At 44.5% G+C, this 22,237-nt stretch overlaps 1 protein-coding gene and 1 pseudogene across 2 annotated transcripts in view; both read left to right on the top strand.

Annotated features, from left to right (window-relative positions):
* LOC144142389 (uncharacterized) overlaps window positions 1-22,237 on the top strand; it is a 462,336-nt gene that overhangs the window by 3,381 nt on the left and 436,718 nt on the right. The window lies entirely within an intron of this gene.
* LOC144142396 (uncharacterized) lies at window positions 894-21,848 on the top strand (annotated as a pseudogene). Its single transcript, XR_013316980.1, has 3 exons — window positions 894-1,683; window positions 5,813-5,886; window positions 15,249-21,848. The product of XR_013316980.1 is annotated as an uncharacterized LOC144142396 (transcript).

Genomic DNA, 22,237 nt, shown 5'->3' with positions numbered 1-22,237 from the left:
GGGAGAGAACCTGATGAAGGAAGTTGGACAGGGCTCGAAGTGGTGAAGTCCACAATAGGCCAGAGGGGAACATCGGGTTTATGTTGACTCCGAAACGTTGGGACCGCTCTGAATAAACGCCCTTGGTTGGTGTATTTGCCTTGTAAGTTTAACCCAACCAGACAGAGTTCTGTCGAAGATGTTCACAAACCTTCTATATACCATGTGCTAGACCCCCCCCCCTTCCGCGATAAGCCGCTTTTTTTTTTTTTTCCCAGAGAAAGGTGGCAACCTTACCTCACACTCTAACAAGTTATGCATGGAGCTTCTCGGGACCATTTTGGGAGGTTGAACACTTGGAAGCCTTTCGTTGAGCGCACACGCAGACACGCAGCTTCGCTCCTAAATGCGAGCTTACCGGAACTGGTCGAAAAACTGCAGCAGACATCCGTTGGCGAGGCCGCAGGCGACGTGGAAGACCTTCTTGCAGGCCTTCGAGCAGCAGGCCACCGTGGCCTTCTTTCCCTTGCAAAAGGCACAGGGCTGCGTGGCGAAGAAGCAGGCGGTCAGCCCGGTCAAACAACCAGCGGCAGCACCGCTTTTACCTGGCCTCTGCGCAGCTGCGCCCTGACGTGCTCCTCTTCGAAACCGCGCAGCGGGTCCGTCTCCGGGCCGTTCTGGGGAAGGCTGCTCGAAAACAACTGCACGACGCGTGCGAATTCACACCACGCCGCCGAGAACGGGAAGCAATGCTGTTAAAGAGACCACTCACCATGCAAAAGTAGTGCGCGTGGAGCGAGTCCGTGCTCAGCAGTTCCCCGACCATATCGTCGCTGTTGGGCCGGCCGCAGAAGGCGCAGGTGGGACCGTCGAAGCCTAAACGGAACGCCCCCGCAGGTTTTACAAGGACTTTAGTCGAGCTCGCCCTGCACTAACCTGTCAGGAGGGACGCCGCGCTGCTTGCAAGCTTCCTTCGCCACCCCTTTCGAGGCGCCATGACTGTGCGGTCCAGGCGCCGACGCGTTCTACCAGCTGCTGCGTAGAAACGCTACCGAAGAACTACGTACTTGAGCGGTCCATTTCGTCTAGCCCCCACATGACGCCATCGTGTTTTCGTTGTCTAGCCGGACGTGCATACGCCGACCAATTCGGGAGTGAAGCCGCAGCTGATGCGGTGTTTTAAGTCGCGCTACGGTTAAAATACTCACAAAAAGTGCTCAGAAGATGTTTAATACCGGCTTCGACGCCTGGCTGTCTATAGCTTCGAATTGGCGAGGCTGCCGGTAATGAACTTTCGTGCAATCGAAACAAAACCGTTCACCGGACCAACGTTGACCGGACGCGATACTCGGTTTGGCTAACGACCTGGCTGACCTGTCCTGACCTGGCCCATCCTGGCCGTAATCGGCCAGCCGCAAGTTTCCGTGGAAGTCAGCGCTCACCTCTAAATAAAAAGCTGCTTTTGGTCACCTGTGAAATAGGAGAAGTTCATTGAATATCTTTTTGTGATTGTGCGGCTAGATTTTCTTCACTAATGTTTTCGAGGTCCTCAAAAAACTAGCCAAGTATCCGCAACAAGACGAGCCTGCGCGGGAGTTTTGTTGTGCACGGTCATCCAGCGTCCGTGGGTTGCGATCGGGCAGTATGTGTTGCTTTTCTAGTTATCATGTGTTCCTGCAAGTGTGCGTCTTCGTTCAGCTCTGCGTGAGTAATTACGATTTTCGTTTTGGAGCATTCGGTGATCGTAGTACCGGATTAGAGGGAACTCTAGTTGGAGCATTGAATGGTGGCAAGTCCTGCCGGATTGTGTACCTACCTCCACGTTCGGTTCCTACTTTGTTTAGAATAGCGTATATAAACTGCGGAACTTATGTCGTGTGTGTTTTTCAGAATTGTAAGTTCTCCTTACGCACTAACGTAGTGCCCAACGAAACGTCTCGTTCCAGTACACAAGTGTGTTGCGCTATTCCGCGTTTTGTAACGGGGCAACCATCCACCTGCAGGGTCTTGCGCAACTTGTTTAACATGCGATCGAACCAATTCTTGCAAGAACAAAAAAGAATACTAGAATTGATCTCTAGTCCTGATCATTACAGAGTGAAACACGTTGCCCGAACACATCGTTTCTGCAACAAACTTACGATCTTTTCAAACATCACATCTTCAAGATAAGTGTATACCTTACGCGAATAGAACGAACTTGTTTTTGTCAATCTCGCATATCAGTGTTTAATGTTCTTTTATTGCCTTGCCTACGTTATGACTTTATCTGTTTCTAAACGAAGTGTTAAATGCTATTTTGCTGCCTGGTCTATGCTAAAACACATTTTATATCCTTTGTTATTGCCGAGTACAAAACCTAAGTGTAAAAATTGCATTGTTGCCTTGTATATGTATATATTTTCTAACCATGGTTTTGTTTGTATACCGATCCTATGACACATTCAAATTTTCGTTTTCTCACCCCCCCCCCCCCCCCCCTATGTAAAGCTTTTCATGGCCCTTAGGGTATCTAAATACAGAACTAAAGTCAAGTACTGAAGTTTGTGTTGCAGATTCGGCGACATCCTGTATAAAAATAATTCAATTGATTTGGGTTAAATTATTTCTGCGTAATATGTTCATTCGCTTATACAATATAAGAAGAAAGTCCAAATGCAATAATATAACTTCCCTTTGCATACATAACAAATTGTAGACAGTTCACAATACAGTAAGTGCTCGTTAATTTGAACTGCAAGGGGCCGTCACCTCAGTCTGAACAAACAAAAGCCGTACAACATGATTTGGGAGCAATGGGGCATGTCAGCAACTCAGTGCTTCAAGAAGTCTGTGAGTGAAGCCTGCCTTTTATCCTCGCAGGCGAAAGCCAGCACTTTTTTTCTCCAGCGGGCAAAGGCAGCAGAAGGCCTCCTTTTCGCGTATACTGCCAAGCTGAAAAGGAGACTGGTGGCATTCTATCCGGTCACTACTTCCGAGCGGTGGCCGCACTGGTGCTTCGTCCGCCCCCTCCTCGTGGTCTTTGGCAGCAACAGGTTCTATGCCTCTAACCTCAGAGGTGATGCCACCTGTCAGCCCTTTCACACATACACTGAGCTCGTCACACCCTGTCACTCGTCACACCGATTTCACACCCTGAACTCGTGTCGACATCAATGGTCTGGAAAGAAACGTGCGCCAAAAAGGCTGATCCAGCTGTTTCAGGTCACTTTTCCTCAATTGAACTTCTCTCTCTCCTTTTTGGAGGCCCTCGCGTAGCAGTGGGTTTGTTTCTCAAGCCGTGGCCCAGGCTCCAAGCTGCCAGCGCGGTGGTGCGTAGTTTGGATTATCCGTGACAGAGCCTAGCCACATTAACTCTTTCAGTGTGGCGCCATCGGACGCCGGTGTCCGATGATTTCAAACGTCCCGCGAAAGCGAAAAACAGCACCTGGTGGACAACTAACGCCATCTGGCGTATTTGTTGACAACTCATTTTTTTTAAATTTTATTATGTTTTGTTGATATTTCGCGTGCAGAGACCGCGCCAAGAGTGAAATTTGAACCTGCGATAGTTGCGAGTTGTGTGAAAGTGGCGTCCATCGGACACAGAGTTCCGACGATTTCAAACGTCTCGCGAAAGCTAAAAACGGCGCCTGTCGGACAACTAACACCATCTGGCGTATTTATTGACAACTCATTTTTCGATTGTATTATGTTTTGTTGATATTTCGCGTGCAGAGACTGCGGCAAGAGTGAAATTTGAACCCGCGGTAGTGGCGAGTTGTGTGAAAACGGCGTCCCGCTGTATTTATAAACAAAACGGGCTTCCTATCCGACGACTGCGGCTTTACATTGATGTGTAGGGTCTGGACAACGTACGGTAGGGATATTTTGTCAAATGCGCCGCGTCATATAGCGTTCTTACCTTCATGATTGCCTGGCGCTCGTGTCAGATTACCGCTACGGAGCGATGCGCGACACTTCTCAAGAGCGCTGTATTTTTTTTTTCTATTTTTTTTTACCACTACAGTGAAAAAGATTTTGTGTCAGAACACAAAAAAGTGTGCTTGGATGCATGACCGACTTACACCCGAGTGGCTTCGAGGAGTGGCACAGCCGTCAGTTCCGCTACTTTGACGGGCCTACAAAAATACAAAACTTGGTGTACAGCGTTGATATATATATTGAATCATAGCCAAGAAATGTAGGAACAATTTGTACATCTTAAAATTCCTAAAATAATTTTTAGGCTCATTATGACCGCCTATATACATTGCGTGTATACTTTTTTGTGCATTTTTTTCTGATTATTTGACTAAAAAACAAAGTAATTGTACCTTTCACAAAACTGCTGGTATGTGTTTGTAAGAGCAATCTATAAGCTACAATTACATGCATAGCAATGCTAAATGTGTCCACTAGCTCAAGAGAAAAAAATAGTTTTGTGGAAGCACTCAAAATCGGCCATTTTTCCACCGTAACGAAAGAGTTAAAAAAACTGGCTTTATATACATATACTGCTTTGAGAGCTCAGCCAAACCAAATTTGACAGTTCAAATTATTGAAGTATGAATGAACGAGGTTTCACTGTTGTGTTAGCAGCAACTAGGACGACAGCACTGCCCGAGTTTTTTTGCAATAATTAAAAGAGCCTTTTTCCAAGTAGACAAATATTTCATTGCCACAGTGCTGCAGTGAGAACATTGTACTGCTCTTTTACGGGCTGACAATTCACATTTGGTCATTGTCACGCTCGCATCTAAAATGGGATGAACGCATAGTTTTCTGTGTAGAGTGAAAATACCAGACTGTTTCTGTAAGAACTTATCAATGGTGTTGTGCTCATGTATTGCCGGATGACGGTGCTTTTACACTGACCGCAATAACTCGGGTGAAATGATCTCTAGCTACAAATCTTATGATTCTACATCCATCATAGGTAGGTGCTGAAATTTTCCAACCCTATAGATGGTATTCACTGAAAAGTTTAGCTGTCAATTCTTTGCTTGGCAACACTGGAAACGGCCACAGACATGGCTGAAGTGCCAGGGACATGGTGCGGCTTGTGCCGCACGCTGCAGAAAAAAAAACACCGGCGTGCGTCGTCTGCTCCATTTAAACCCGATTTTCACCGGTGGTGTCAACAGAGATGTTATTAATCGTACTCACGTCGGAGTCGAGGCATTACATTGTGTTCGGTGGGATAGAGTTTGGAATGTCCAACACACATCCTGTGCTTAGAACGGACAAGTACTGTCATCCTGCGGAGCCGGACGTAACTAGTAATGGCGCACTCTTATGGTTGCATGCATGCGTGCTTCACCATTGAATGCAACCTATAAAAGTTGGAGTGCTGTGTGAAATCTGAACACGATAAGTTGAGTAGATGAAAAGACATTTTTGTGGGTTTCTGTGTCACTGTGCACTTCTAGGGATAAGAGACAGCTTCATATATGATTGCTTTAGAAAAATGCCTTTGAGGCGTTATTTTTTTTTACCCAGATCGTCTTTTGCAGCATATTCAAATGGGGGACTTAACTGCATGCTTTTCTTTCCTAGTGACCTGAGCCGGTCTGAGTTGTGCAGTATCTTTGCTTCCATATTGCCTTCCTGTCTGTGACAGTGGTAGTCTTTGTATTATCACTTGACTGCTGAGAATGGCGTGCAGGTTCTTTGGAAGTTGCTCAACTGCGTAGCCAGTTCACACTGTAATACACAGAGGCTTGCAGGCTTTCAAGTCTTTGCAACGTGAGCAGTGAAAAGGTGCTGCTGTGAACTCTGCTTTCTAGGAGTTTCGGTTGGAATTATGCTCAGATTGCAACCAAGAAAAACTAATTTTTTTTTTTTGTTCTAGGTTCCTCATTTGCCATGATCCAAGTTGGCGATGCCGTGTTGCGGTAACTTGATTTCCGAGAAGCATCTTGATGGGTAAGTTACTGCAGAATCACACATATTTTGTTGGCAAAAATTTAGCAGACCTTACATTTATGATAGAACAAGTGGTGGTAAAATAAGGTATACCTCTGCATTAAAATGAAACAATTATTTACGCGACTTAGCATAAAAATTTGATGTCTACTTTTCGTACCATTATTATTGTTACCCTTTAGAAATTCATTCAAGGGACTGTTAAGAACACATGCACCCCTGCTTGGTTCAAAGCAAGTCAGCTTCAATGACTCTACTCCATTCTGACATGAAGTATGTTGTTTTCACCAAAAAATCCAAAGTATTGACTGTCTCGTCAGCTGACGAGCAACGATAAAAGCGTACACACCAATCGGTTGCTGGAACTCAAGTGCCTTTATTAAGCCAAGAGAAATGGCGAAACCCCCCCGGTCCCCGATGGTGCGGCGGCGCAGGCATGGAACACGATAAGTCACGCATCACATCCGGCGGGTCAGGTAACACGAACCACCCGAGCAAGCGTGAGGAAGGCACCTTCAGTGAGCCGTGAAGTGCACGTCCACTACATGACAAGCTTTCAAATTTTCTGCTTCACATCAGCAGTCATATCATTGCTGAGATTCCAAATATAGAGCAATCAGTGTGTTGACCCTATGCTACCACTTAATACAATCAAATAGAACAAGTACCACTACAAGGGGTAAATCATGTTTATTATTGGTAACGCTTGAAGGGCATCACCAGTCACACAAAACTCTCCCCTGTGATGTCCCGGGTATAAATGCACGAAAGGGGCTAATGTTGGCATTCTTTTATTTTTCTTATTATCTAGCTTTACTGTTTAAGCATCTGCTGAGATTAGCATGATTTGTGTTATAGTGCGGCAGTGTTTAGAATCCACCAAGTCTCTATTTGGTCCTCATGGCCCTTAAATTCATTGATGCTTTTGTTAGGCCGTGAACATGTTCCCAAATTTGTAAAGGGGCCATGTAGACAAAAAAGTTGTCATTCAGGTGGGTTGGTACTTACTTTTAAGGATTTAAAGGCACTGAAGAAAACAAGACACAACATGGAGAGACACACAGTATTTAGGTTTTTGTCTTTTTTATTGGAAATTCCTTTAGGCCCTTCAAAATGAAGACAAAATGCCAGTCTGGTTAATTTGAAGGGTTGCCTCAGAATAACACTCAAAGCTCATTTAACACAAACTTCACTCAAATGAGCTGTGTAAGGATGAAAATGAAGTAATAGGCTGATGACCAGCTGTTTTTCTGCACCACATAGGCCTTTTTATAGTACCAGTCCTCGTAGCGGCCACCACGGCTAACTAAAAAATGGCAGTCAGGCACGTCCCCCAAAAGTCTTGATGTTGTAAAACTCATGCACGACATCAAACCCTTGTCCTTTTACTGTAAATTATCGCCAGGCACACTTGAGTGTTTGCAATCGCCCAAAGGTGCATCAAATTTCTAATCGGTTTATTGTGAACGTAATCCCAGTAAGCCTTACAGCTCTTTTAACACAAAAGCGTTTTATGCCGGGGTACGGGTGCGTGAAGTGACATCATATTCATCACGGAAATGACTCCAGTACAACAAACACAAGAGAAATGGCAGAAAAGTTTCATTGACACGCATGGCGCTGCCGTATAGGAGAGGAGAAGTTGTGCATCATGACACTTACGAGCGCCGACAGTTGGTGCCCCGATTAAGCACCGTAAGCTGCGTCGTTTTTTAGTAAGAAAACTGTCGTATTAATAGTCACAAAAAACAATGACACTGACGGGCAAATGCTGCGAACGTGACTGATTTTCTGTCAAGAGAAACGCCATCACGAAGTCAAACGCGTTCGCACGTTAACAGTCCAAGCCACGAACTCTGCCTCTCGCGTTCCACAAGCTGAGCTCGTCGCAAGACAATTATCTGCCGTACACACCACGGAGCAGGACCGAAGTGGTCACACCTTTGCCGAAGCGACCTGCCAGAAGGATGTCACATGCCAAGCACACCCACATGACAGCCGCCGACCTGCAAATCATGCTGCTTTTGCTGGAGATTTTGCTGCACATTTCACTTTCATGTCTTACTGATTCCTATGAGAGAGGAATCAACCACCGTTTTTTCGTGCACACCCAAGGTTGGTTATGAATGTGTTGTTCCAAAATAAAATATTGTAAAAAACAAGAAAGATGTGAAAGCCATAAAATAACCATGTAATACTGAACAAAATAGAAAAATAAAATAAAATGTAGCACTCCGTTATTGAATGCTTTTAGCATTCAAGAAACTATGCCTATAGCATTCAAGAATCAAATTACTATTGATCTTCAGTATGCTGAACCAGTGTAATACGAATCCCTAATGCCATACCTACAAGGAAACCATAAAAGAAATTGGGAAGAAGTAAATAATTTAACTGATAAATTACCACAAATTGTGAGCATAAAAATTGAAAATCTCAGGGCACGGTGTATGAGGTGGACACTATAGTTGAACTGAATCAAGAAAAGAATAGGAGAGAACAAAAACAATGTAGAAGTGCATCTGTCTCGTAGTTCTTCGTTTTTTCTGTCCTCGCTTGTAGCGCTCGATTTTCCTTAAGCAATGAACCAACTACCCCAACAGCATTTTTTACAGAAGAGAGAACGGCCAGCTTCATTTTTTTGAAGCTAGCCATCGAACAAGACCGACAGAGGTATGAAACGTGCAATCTTGTAGTTAAAATAAAAAAAAGGCATTCTTCATACATTTATCTACCATTTGATGTTCCGTCCCACAAACTTCTAAATCAGGTCATTATATTGATTTTTGTGTTCTGCTAAGACATACATAACGAGTAACGTGAACCTACACACTCAAAAATTAAGGGTATTGCATTATCCATTACGAGTAATTTCGCGGAAGCAAAAAATCCCGGGCCATATCAACTAATGTGAAACCTGGGGAGGGGCAAAGCACGCAGTGTATAAGTGTACTCTTGCCGCCTTGGCATTTTTGCCAACAGAGATGAAACCGTTGGGGAGTAGAGCTATACATCTTTTCTGCAAAAGTAAGCCTCTTGTCTTTGAAGCACGAAGTTCTCTAGCACGAGGTGTGAACAAGTGTCCCGGTGTTTTTTAGTACGCGTTACGTTCTAGCATGATGTGTAAACGAGTTTCCTGTGTTATTTTAGTACCGTGACTGCATGAAACGTCAATTACAACGACGACGACAGGAGACGCCAACAGCCCCAGCCCCTAAGGGGCTTCACCCCTAAAAAGTGGTGCTTAAGCCTGTCCAGGTCCCAGTGGATGGGGCACTGTCTTTGCCAAACGTAAATTTAGTAGATTCTTTGCTGTCCCCTACAATGCCACGAGAATTGGGACATATTATAAGGCTTCCCCCAGTACTGTTGCCAGATTAGTGATTTTCACGCTGCACCTATGGAATACACTGGTGATCTTATGATGATATTTTAGCTAACTTTAATAATAAAATGCTTGCAACTGGAATATTTTTCTCCGAGTTGAGCACAGCTAGGGTCATGTCACTTTAAAAGGGTGAGAAGGTTGTACAGCTAGTAATTATCAGGCATTATCAGTGTTGTGTTTGCTTGCCACGGTATTTGAGGAAGTGATAGAGTAAAACCTCGTTTAACAGAGCGGGATATAATTAACTAATTCATATGATGAAGCAATCGTAATTCCTCTTGAAATACCCATAGACATCTATGTATTTAAGACCTCATTGTAACGAAGCTAAAATTTTCTTGCAAAGGGTTAACAAAGCTTTTTTCCCACAACCAGCATTTATGGACCATTTTTGATACCCGTCAGGTCTTATAACGTTTTACAATGTCTTATAGCGTGCGATGGGTTACACTGCATCTCGGATGTGGTAATTCAAAATGGCACTAGCTAGGGGCCACCAAATGCATCATGCTAAAATGGCTGCAAGTGCGTGCGTGAGGTTGCGTGCATGCACGCGCGAGTGCGTGTCTCATCCGAGCTCCCGGTAGGGCGCCTTGATGTTCCTCCAGTCACTCTACCGAGATGTGGCAGACTGGCTGCGTCGTTTATTTCGCGCTCACGGTGACGACAAGGACGGATTTGAAATTGCGGCTGCAGCTGAAAAAGCCATCATTCGCCTGAAGAAGACGTGGCAAAAATCTATCAACGCATTTTTCTCAGCGAAGTGAGCCACCAGTTTGTGTGCTGTGGAATTATCATGGCTGATACGTTTAGCCTGAAGAACATAACATTTCGTTCCTGTTTTTGTTTCGCTAGTTTTTTTGCTTTCGTGGACTGCTTTGAGTTTCGGTGGTGAGTAAACCCACCTCCTGCATGTAAATTGTCGTTAGAAATGCACACTGGCTATGACGAAGTAATAGTTATAACTAAGTAATCTTGACGCTTCAACTTCGTGATAACGAGCTTTTACTGTGTATGGCTTTTAACTCTTCTAGCTAAATACAATAATACTTGTGAGGCACATTATGGATTCAGGGAGACTACGTCATTGGAACTGGCATTACTAGACACCAAAAATGAAATTTGTTAAAAACCTGAAAGGCCAGCTGCACTCAAATTTTACCTCGGCCAAATTTACATTGAACGTAGAGTACATACCACCAAACCACCTGGGACATGACTGGCAGCCCTGTGAAATGAATTGTTAATCAGTTAGAAACATTTAAAATAGCTGTGTCGCAGGCAACACTGCACCGCCGGCAGACCGCATGGCGACTGGCCGGGTGCTTTTTCCTCTGGCCAGCCAGAGCCGGTCAAGCTCCACTGGACGTGCTTCTCCTAGGGCTGCTGAAAGGCGAAGCGCTCCACACAGGTTTGCTCCAGCCGGCCTGGCACCAATGGCAATGCTGTTGTGAATTTCGGTTTCAAAATCGCCAATTTTTGTTCGTCGTTAGCGCCGTGGATATGCGTATTTCAGCTGTTATATTTTGTATATCGCAGTCCTCCTAGGCAGACTATGTGGAATAACGTTCTGAAGAGGTTGACAATTTAAGGGGTGTTGGCCCTTTAAATGCAGAGCGTAAACTACTGACCTGTTTTTTATCTCCAAAAAGTTTTTCATCCTGTGAACTTCTAAATGCTTCTAACCGATCTTCAGAAAGCTATTCGTGGTGCTCCCCTTAAAATATTTCAGAAGTACTTAACAAATCAGCACCAATGGGTATTAGTAAATGGCACGCCTTCAGCTAAACTCCAAAATAAAGTATGCTTCTTAGGGATATATGCTCACCCCAATAACATTTAATTTTTATGTAAATGATCTACTCCCTCACTCCCTCAAGTTAATAATGTATGCAGATGGCACCAATATACATTTCTTTACTGTTTTGACCCTGTTACATTTGGAAACCGGGATCAACAAATACCTGTCATCTATCCCATTCATTGCATGGCAATTATTTGGCAATTAGCACAAGTAAAACATATTATGTTATCTTCGAACTGAATAATGAACCATTGGATTGTACTTCAACTTCGGTCTGTTGAATTAGGAGACTTAAACATCTCAAAGTGCAAAATTTTTTGGTGTTTGGTTTAAATTACCAGCTTAACTTGGTGAAACAGTGGGCTGAGTATATAAAATTTATCATATCGTGCAGGTATAGTTAACAAAACACTTTAGTATACATTCATGAAGGAAACAGCGCAAGGAACAGGGCACAAGTGGAAGCAGACAAAGACAGCACCCGTCCCCCTTCGTTTTCACTCATGTCCTGTTCCTTGCGCCGTTTTCTTCATGGATTCTCACCGACTTGCCCAGCTTCATACATTATTTTTTTGAAGCTTTCTTACTGTGTATTTGTGTGGGGCACAATGGCAACACAGAACTATATCAAACTACTTTTGCTACAGAAGAAGTCATTAAGAATACAGAAACATTACTGTGGCATGTCCTGGTACCTATCCACACATGGACTCTCTGTAAAGTACTCACTTTTAAGGTACATCAAATATATTACTATAGATTGTGGCACATTACGGATACCTATGTACATGATAATCCTAATTCTGTTACTTCCATAGAACAAAACCTTATCGGTCAATACCTTATAAAAGAACAGCCAGCCAGCAGCTCAGTTTGATTTCCCCTTCTTATTAACGAGCGTTCAGCAATACATAACTTTTGGTTGATGATGGACAAAACTATAAGATAAAAACGTCCTAGAACCTTCTGTCGGGTGCAGCTGGAGGCGTTCGGTGGCATGAAGTAAAGTGAAACAGAGATAAATGTGAACCGCTTAAGCATAGCCACTATTTGTACTGTATTTCACTTTTCGTTCATTTATTATTCTGCATTTAAAAACCTGCCAGCGTTTTGATCTTATATAATGAGTGACATCTGTTTTTCCTTTTCTTTTTTGACATTTGGTTATGTAAGTTCTTGAGTGTTTTTGATATTGCTTTGCATTTGTACTTTGGGCACAAGACTCCCAATGTGTGTTTAATGCGTACTACTGCAAGTGGGCATTGTTTTGTACATTGTGCCTGCAACCTGTTGCCACCCTCAGCAGGTGACCTTGTCAGGCATCAAGCCTTTAGTATGTGCTGTGCTTTCTGTAAAAGGAAGCAAAATAAAAACAACAATTTGTATGACCAACCATTCTTCAAGTGAAATTTTAAAAATGTTGGAGTGATGCACTTTCACTCATTGTCACAAGCTATATATGCTTTTATTTCTGTCACAACTAATTTAGTAAAATACATTTTAAGGGGAGACAGTGGTGTTAAAAAACCTTTGTAATCTTTAAGTAAACTCTGAAACTTGTCAGTTTTGCTGCTTTTTCCCCCTGATTTCAAATATGACATTATTTTTAGTTGGCCAATTAGTTCCCGAAATAATTAGAGGTAATAAACTATTTTTGGAGGAACAATGGACAATTCAGTGTTGGTCATAAAACTGTAATATACACTTAACAACACTATGAACCCTGGTGAGTGCAATAAGAGAATCAGTTTTTTGATGCATCGCATGGAACTTATTATACAGCTTATTAAGCCTTGGTGGCACCAGTGGCAAGGAACCATTTTGAATGCCCATTTCAAACAGTGAAGTTTAATGAGCTGTAAAATTAGTTCCAAGCGATGCATAAAAAAACTAATTCTCTAATTGCACTCACCAGAGTTCATAGTGTTTGACTGCAAGGGACGCCATCACACCACAGCACCCCTCACCTACCAAACTTGATGCCAGTAGTGCTATCGCACCGTTCATCTTTACACCTAATAGTAGATGTCATCTGAAACTTTTTGTTTTTTTGGTTTTGTGTATTTGTAGTGGTCTTCAAAGAACCTCCTTCGTGTGGGAAGTGTTGCGAGCCGGCCGGCCTGGGGTTGAAGCGGAATGGACACGCATCTCCTGTCTGGATGTCTGATTCCAAACTGTTCACCATCCCAGGAGCGTCTGTGGTCATGGCTGCCAAGGGGTGTAGTTTTGCTGCCAGCTGAGATTTTTCCTCCGCGACTCCTGAAAACGACAGCAAGATTGCAAACCATTTTGAACCTTGCTTGCAGGGGTTTCTGCTGCCAGCAACCCTGACAGCGATTAATGGTCTTGCTGCAAAGCTGTTTAGCAGCGTTCCAGGGCCGTAGTGGTATTTTCCAGCCTTTACACCCAGCACTAGCCCCATCCTGGCCCAGGGGCTAGGATGGTCTTCCTCGCGAATTTGATCTTCCTCGCGAAGCACTGTTCTCCGACAAGGTCCCCAAACACAGCAGCGGTCGTGCCAGTATCCAGTAGGACGGGGATCCTCATGCTGGCTACCTTTACGGTAATGAACAGTGCATGGTCTAGGCAGCAGCATGCTCTCGAAGAGCCCACGGCCAACAGCTCACCATGCGCTGATTTTTTTTCGTTAGTGGGTGCTGGTGTGCCTCCCGCACCATGCCACCTCCATCCACGACGTACATATAAGGTGTGGCCTCTTCCAAGGTAGCTGGTATGGAGTGTTTGTTGGCTTTGCTTCTCCCTCTGCCGTCGTCGCCGAGTTTTCCTCTGGGGTTTTGGCAGCTTGGGCGGGGGAATGTCTGTCCATTGCTGAGCCTGCGGATCCATGCACTGCTGCATTATTGAGCAGCGCCTCTCATTAGGTTTGGCCAGGGTTTTCACACCAAGTTCCCCTGGGTGGTTAGATGACCCGAAGACTAGAGCACTGCCGTTTGCGCCAGTTCGGTGCGTTGTGACAGGGCTAGAGTGTTTTTCTGGGCTCACTGAGCTGGATGTGCTTGACTTCTCGGACTGCTGGACCGCTTGTTTTCTCCTAGGTAATTTAGATATCCTTGGTGCACTTATCGATGGATAATCATGTTAGAGAAGTTACTAGGCCAGTACCGATGTTATGCCCGTTGGAGCTGGAGGAGTGAACTTTGTGTCTGTCGTCCCACTGTGTCGTTCGGCTTTGTTGTCCCAATGTGTCGTCAGCACTACAACGACTTCCCATGGTGGCACTGCGCCGCTGGAGTGAGCTAGCACTGCAACCACTTCCCACGATGGCACTGCGCCACTGGGTTAAGTCAGCGCTGCAACCGCTTCCCACAGTCGCACCACACTGCTGGGGTGAGTCAGCACTGCAACTACCCACAGTGGCACTGCACCGCTAGAGTGAGTCAGTGCTGCAACCACTTCCCACGGTGGCACCCCAACGCTGGGTTGAGTGAGCGCTGCAACCGCTTCCCACGGTTGCGTCACACCGCTGCGGTGAGTCAGCACTGCAACTGCTTCCCACGGTGGCACCGCGCCGCTGAGGTGAGCCAGCACTACAACTGCTTCCCGCAGTGGCACCACACTGCTGGGGTGAGTCAGCACTGCAACGGCTTCCCACAGTGGCACCGCACCACTTTGGTGAGTCAGCACTGCAACCACTTTCCACAGTGGTGCCACACTGCTGGGGTGAGTTAGCACTGCAACCGCTTCCCACAATCGCGCCACACTGCTGGGGTGAGTCAGCACTACAACTACTTCCCACGGTGAAACCGCTGGGGTGAGTGCTGCTCTCTGCTGCTGGCCTCTGGCATTTCTTCTGTAGTTCACGGCATTCCTCCCCTCTCGCGGGGCCTCAGCTGGTCTCACCCGGGGGTGTAGGGTAGGCGCATGCACACAAAGCCTCTAGGCACACCTCTTTAGGCGGAGGCGAATAATAGGATTCCGCGGCGAGCAGCGAAGCTTGTATAGCTGTGGCCTCCTTGGCGGGGTCACCAAAGTTGGAGAACCGCCGGGACTGCAAGTACGGCTGGAACCTCGGGTGGCATTGTCAGACGATCCGACAACCTTTTTCACCTCAGGTGCCACTGGTTTCGCTCGCTCGTACAGTAACATATTGGTAGCAGCGGCAGCAGCCATTGTGCACGGACTCACGCTCGTCTTCTGTGTTTTGCACAGATAACCCTGAGGCAGCCCTGAAACTGGTTCCCGGCCTGGATTTCTACAGCGCATGTCCGTCAACGCGACAAAGTATTTTGCGCCCCGGATGAACTGCCACGACCGCACTACAGCCACTGTCGGCTCATAAGCGCTACTGACGCCGATCAAGCTTATAAGTGGTTGCACCCGGAATGGCTCCTCACATTTTGGCAGCAGCGGCAGCACCCATCATGCACGGACTCACGCTCGTCTTGTGTTTTGCACAGGTTAGTTTTGTTTCTGAGCAAATTTTTCTCCATAACCGTTGATGTTTCCGCTGCCTCGGCTGCTGCCAACGTGTAATTATGCCATCTGATAAGCAATGCGCCACATGCCACAAGTGCTTATTTGCCCCCAAGTGTACAATTCAGTGCAGTGACTGTTCTTGTGAATACCACACGGGAGTATGTTCGGGAGTATCGGAAAAAACAATCAAAACTAAGGGAGAGGCATACCAGCTAGCTTGGTGGTGTCCCGCTTGCAGGAGAAACAAACTACGCAAACCAGTTAAGAAACCAAGCGAAGAACTTGAAACACAATATGTACGACTCCTGTTAGCTACGATTAACGACAAACTTGACCAACTGCGGCCTTTGAGAGATGCCGTGTTAGGTATTGAGGATTTATTGCAGTTCTGGAGCGAGCCATGTGATGACTTACTACACCGGGTCGAGCAGAATGAGCAGCATATCAAAGAACTGAGGCGCCGGACAGAAAAGCTTGAGACCCAAAACAGTAATATCAGTGAAATGGAAGCTGAAATCGACAATATGGAATGGAGAAGCCGGCATCTCAATCTAGAATTCCATGGCATCATGCCTTTGGAAAAGGAAGACCTACTGAACAAAGTAAATGCACTGATGCTTGACTTTGAGGTGCCGCCACTTTCTGACAATGCCGTGGCAGCGATTCACCATCTGCCATCCAAGAAAGGAAAAGTACCTGTCTGCCTGCCGCTGTGCAAGGCAGGCAGACAGGGAAAACAGGAAAAATAGGAATAAACTTCGTGGCCGGGATGATCAAGTGTACATTCTCGAGAATCTGACCAAACGAACTGGTGCTTTGCCTCAAGAGGCAAAAAGCTGGGCAAAGGATGCAAACCTAAAGCACGCCTGGCACAACAACGGCCGAGTTCTTGTTCGTAAAGACCATAAGGACAAGCCTGTTGCAGTCACATGCATAAGCGGCCTAGATAAACTACGGTAAACACCACAACAATGAAGCCATAATCATGAACCATAAAAATGCCGAGTTATATGTACTACCATGTGCCTTTGAAAAACACAGAGGAAAGGAATTAATAAAATCCTTCAAATGTTTTCACTTGAACATACAATCAGTAAGAAATAAGGAATCAGCTCTGTGCTTATATCTTGAACAAATCAAGCAATCCTTCGATGCAAGATTGCTAACAGAAACGTGGTCCATTTAAGACACTACCATTTTTCGCCTTCGATCGTATATCGTATAACACCTTCTTAAACTGCACCAAAAGTCATGGTGGTGACATATGCATTTTAGTAAAAAAATAATTTGCTTGCGAGATACTGCAAGGGTTTTCTGTAAGCACAAACGATTGTGAAATAATGATATTAATTGTAGACAACACTCTTATAACAGTCTGGTACCGTCCTCCAAGTGGCTCAGTGTCAAATTTTCTAGATTACCTAGTAGAAATTTTTTAATTTTCTACTTTAAATTGCCTCTCTCTTATCTGTGGCAGGGACATAGATATAAATATACTGAAAAATGGTGCCATGGCATACAAGCTCGATGTTCTGTTGAAGGTTTATGCTCTTATAAATGTAGTCGATGTACCCACAAGAGTAACCGCTGAGTCGTCATCACTTATTGAAATTTTCTTTATGAATTTGACATCGATAAGATCAAAGCCGGTGTATTAATGTGTGACCTTAGTGATCACTTGCCGATATTCATTTGCTGTAAACAAAACTGCGGAAGATATGGCAGCCAACACAAGAAGTGCAAAAAATTTCGGAGCATGTTCTGTTGTCATTTCGGGAAGGAATAGAGCTAGTGGATTGGGATGATGTGTTGTCTTGTAATGACGCAAACAGTTCCTATGAAACATTTCTTGTTATTTTAAGCTCTATATATGAGTCTTGGTTTTCTTAAGTGAATATTAAGACGTAATAACGTATGGAAACCATGGGTTAGCCTTGAGCTTATGAAAAGAATACGAGAAAAAAAACTCTACAGGTGATTCATTAAAAGCAAAGACCCAAATTTATTTCGGGATTTCAAGAAAATTCATGACTGCCTCGAAAGGGACTTAAAAAAAGCGAGACGTGATTACTACTCTAACCTGTTTCAATCTGCTGATGGGCACACCTTTATCTGGAAAAGGTTGAACTCTGTCTTAAAACGTCACATTCCACCTGATAAAGTGAGCAAAGTAATTGTAAATTATGTACAGCTGACAGGGGAGTTTCTGGCAGACACGTTTAATCAATACTTTGTTGGTGTTTCACGCCTTGCTACAGTGCAGAATGACGTTGAAAATATTGCGCATAACAGCAGCTCTATTTTCCTGAAGCCTGTGAATGGGGCTGAAGTAGTCAATATAATTCGTAATTTAAAAACAAGCACAGCTAAAGACATCAATGGCTTTTAAATTAAACCCAGAACGTACACCTCCGATTTACTCGCACCTATACTTACCCACATTTTTTTCCCTCGTGAAATGTAAGTAGCCAGTGTAACAGCCTTGCACAAAAAGGAAACAAAAACGTAATGGCAAGTTACCACCCCGTGTCTATACTGCTGGTCATTTCAAAAGTGATAGAAAAAGTTATTTTGCATCATCATAGAGATATTGAAGAAAAACACGGTCTCTTAAACTGTTCACAGTTTGGCTTCCATAAAGGACTTAGTACAGAGTTGACATTAATAAACAAAAAGAGGCAATTTTGGCAGCACTTGAAGGAGACCTGGTTCCTGGACTTCATTTTGATTACTCTAAGGCTTTCGATCGCATAAATCACCAAATTTTAATTAAAAATCTTGAACATTGTAGTTTTTGAGGGAATGCTGCCCACCTATATATGTCTTATTTAGAACACCGCAAGCAAACAGTTCCGATCTACTGCCTTTATCTTCTGGTATACCACAAGGGAGCATCCTGGGACCATTTCTTTTTATTATCTATATTAATGACGGGGTCAGCATTAGCCCTAGTGCTGCATTTATTATTTATGTTATTTATGTTGATGACATCAGCATATTTTTACAAGGAAATTCGCGAGACCAATTAGTTGGTAAACCAAATTTTGTATTAGAAAATCTAAATAGCTGGACTGAGGCAAACCATCTGAAAATAAACACGAGCAAAACCAAATCTGTAATATTCAGAAGTAAAAATAAGAAGGTAACATTAACACAATAAATATTGCTGAATTCGACCCTGGTTGATATTGTACCCAACATTAAAACGGTAGGAGTGGTCTTCCAGGAAAACCTGCCTTGGAATGAGCACATCGACACAATGTCAAGTGAGTTATCTCAAGTAGTGGGGATAGTCTACCGGAATCGCGTGATCCTTCCGAGACATAATGATATTAATTTACAACTCTTTATTTTTCTCAAGAATAAACTATTGCCATTTAGTTTGGTCATCCACTAACTAGGAAAACATACAAAAAATGTATTCTCTGCAAAAAAAATTTCTACGTGCTGTAGAGAACGTGCCTTCACATTATCACACCTACCCGTTGTTTGAAAAGTACAATGTAATGCCTTTCGAGAAGATATACAACTTTAGATTAACGAAAACCTATAAACAAGAAATAAAGAGGAAACATGTATTTTTTGATTAACTGTCCAACCTTAAAAGAAATTCTCAGCCTTATAAAACACAAAACTGCAAAATTTGGAACGTTAAAACTTGTACAACGACATAACCACACTGACACAATATAATAGCTTGTGCATGCCTATAAGCTTCAGCTATAGTGAATATGTCGGTGTAGTATGCAAGGCATGGCGATTTATAACCAGCTTATCTTTTTTTTCAGTCGTGTATTCAATGATTTATTTGTGTAATCTGTATGTATTTCTGTATTGCAGAGTAATGTAACTCTATATGCATATATTATAAAGGTAATCTATATGTATTGAGTGATTTAGTGCTGCCGTGGGTGTACATTTCCTTTTGTGTATGATTTTTCGCAAGGCTTGACTATTTATAGTGGGCTCACATTTTCCTTCGGATCCTGTATTGAGTGATATATCTGTTCAGTATATATTTTTTCTTTTCCTTATGTTGTTGTTGTTTTTCTTTTTTTTTAATGGCGCAAGGGATTTTGTATTTCTACACGGCTTATTATTTTTTATGTACTGTGGAACGCGGTTGTATGCTGGTGCCAAAACGGGGGCCCGCAGCTCCGTCAAGCTGTCCTTGAGATAGCTTTTTCTACCGGCCTCCGGCATCGGGTATTCTGTACATGATGCCAATAAAGTTCATTGTTCATTGCCCTGCATAGAACACACATATTCGCAATGGCTTTCATTCTCTCCCTGTGTCCAATCACAAAGTTCATCTTTCATTCGTTACTTATACCCAGGAGGCAGAAATTTCAGCTCAAAGCATTCTTTGAAGTCTATCATGTTCTCAAATGACTTCTGTTGACATCTCCAAACACCAGCTGGCACCTGCAAAGCAACTGGCAGGACACACTATTATCAGCACACTATCTGAAATTGCCTTGGCTTGTTGGTAGTCCGACAATTTCTAAAGAAAGTCGAGCACAGATTTGTTGTTGGTGGAACCCGTATATGTTGACACGACCAAGTTTAACTGCAAAGTTGCGCTGCAGTGACAGTTGCATCTATGAGCTTCTGGTGCCCAATTATCCGATAAAGTCTCACTGATAAGCTTGCCAATGTCGAACGTCGACAATGGCTTTTCAAACTCGGTCTTTGCTTCTATCAGTTGAGCCATCAGACCAAGAATTGGCTGTGTGTTTTCTGATAGCGGATCAGTCTGTGCAATACTATCCAAGTGAAGTGCGGCGGCATTTTTGCATTTAGGGTTCAACACCATTTTTTCTTCAAGGCTTAACAGAGAAACTGCCTTCTCATGTACCGACATAGTTGTAGCTGCAAGGTAACTTGCAGACAACCTAGGATACAGATTTTCTGCCACACGCAAAAAGAGAAAAAATGCTTTGACACAAGTTTGATGAGCGGTTACCCTTCGGCGATAAGGGCGAGTAACTCGCAGGATTTGTTGCTCAGCTTTCAGCCATTCCAGTTCACGCCACCTTTGTCGTTGGGCGTGGGCCCGGCCAAACGGTCTTCCGTCCAACCCTTGATTTCATTTCCCATTTTTAGTCACCTTTGTGGGTTTACACATCATGGAATCAGGGTCACAAGTTCTGTGGCCCTATCTGATCACTAGAAAGCCAGACAAATGCTGCTCCTTATCTGCTCCATCTCATCTGGTGGGGCCTGCTGCTGGACAATTGGTCGTCCACAGCACGCTCCATATTGCTACCATTACCTGTGCGTCAGGTGCAGTTCCAACACACGGTGCAAGCAGGAGTGGTTCGGCGTGAGACAAGGGTGCTGTGCGCACGTTCACTGGCCTCCCTCACATAACAACGACACCATAACTATAGGTCCAAGCCCAGCTCAACACACTACATGAGCAGTTCAGCACTGTTCTGTTTGCCTGTTCAAATGATGCGAATTCACTCTGCAGGTATCAGCTCTTGCATTTCATATGGGCAAGCCACTTGATATGATAGCAGCTGTTTCTGCAGCTGAACCGCCCTGGCTCTATTACTGGGTGATGGAGCCAAAGTCCATGGGGTCTATGTCTGGACACAGCATGTCCAGACATAGAAACCGTTGATGTCTGGACACAGCATGTCCAGACATAGAATTCCCTGATGTCGCTGACCTTGGCTTGGGCTTTTGCCACACAACACCAAGCACTGCAGGCATATGTGGATGCTGATGCACATGACTGCATCCTAACTGCAGTTTTGACATGTCCCACTCGCTCTTCCACAAATCGTAAATGTGCCACCAACCCCTCCATCCCCTACTAACACTGTTGGGAGAATTCGCAGCCACTTGATATGTAATCGCCCGATATTTGCATTGGCGTTCAGTCCTGAAACAAAGCTCTACTATCACATGGACTCAACAACCGCAATTTATGTAGCTTCCAGGGGGTTCGCAGCTATGGGCAAGAAGGCTAATACTTGAGACCGTGGACCAATCAACACCTTTTTACAAGCTGTTTACATACGCTGCGTTCAAATGTTCGTTTTAGGGAAACCACTTAGTAAACGTAGCACTTTTCATGGTTTTTTCTCGTTTACATTCAGGTTAAAGGGGCCCTAAGTAGGCTTCCGAAGGTCGCCATTTCAATCGCGCAATCGCTAGAGTACCCCTTCACGACAACGTATACCAAATATTACACCTCTGCGTAAAGCAGGGGCCGCACAAACACGAAAAAAAGATTTCACTTTCTCTCCTGGCTCACCAACCATACCTTGCCGCCACACTGCCGCGCTCTGACGCAGTTCTTTCTGGCTCTGACGCGCCTCTATGACGCATGAGACACTGCCCAGTGCAGCGCCGCGAACGCGAACCACAGTGACAGCGCTCACCGTGCAACCGGAACCTGGTGGGCGGAACATGCGCGTCGAGTGCTAAAAAAAAGCGCGCGCAGGGCTTAGCGCAGCCAATGACTGCACGTACATCAAGGAGGGTGATGGATTGCCGTGTTTCTCTCGGTGGTCTTGCGCCGGGTCGATGACGTCGTGGCTTCCACAGTGCTTCGGAGGAGCTACTAGAGGAGGAGAGCCCCAGGCCTTATGGGTGGCCCCTAGATCGTAGCTTATTTAGTGGCTCTAGGTGGCCCCTTTTAATGAGCGATAACTCGGCTAATACTTAACGAACTTAAACACTTTTTGCGGGATGACGTTTCTTGGATA

The sequence above is a fragment of the Haemaphysalis longicornis genome, unplaced genomic scaffold (genome assembly GCF_048455015.1).
Source record: "Haemaphysalis longicornis isolate Haplotype H1 unplaced genomic scaffold, Haemaphysalis longicornis Haplotype H1 scaffold_6, whole genome shotgun sequence".
Lineage (NCBI taxonomy): Eukaryota > Metazoa > Arthropoda > Arachnida > Ixodida > Ixodidae > Haemaphysalis > Haemaphysalis longicornis.
This window is presented reverse-complemented; position numbering and strand designations above follow the sequence as displayed.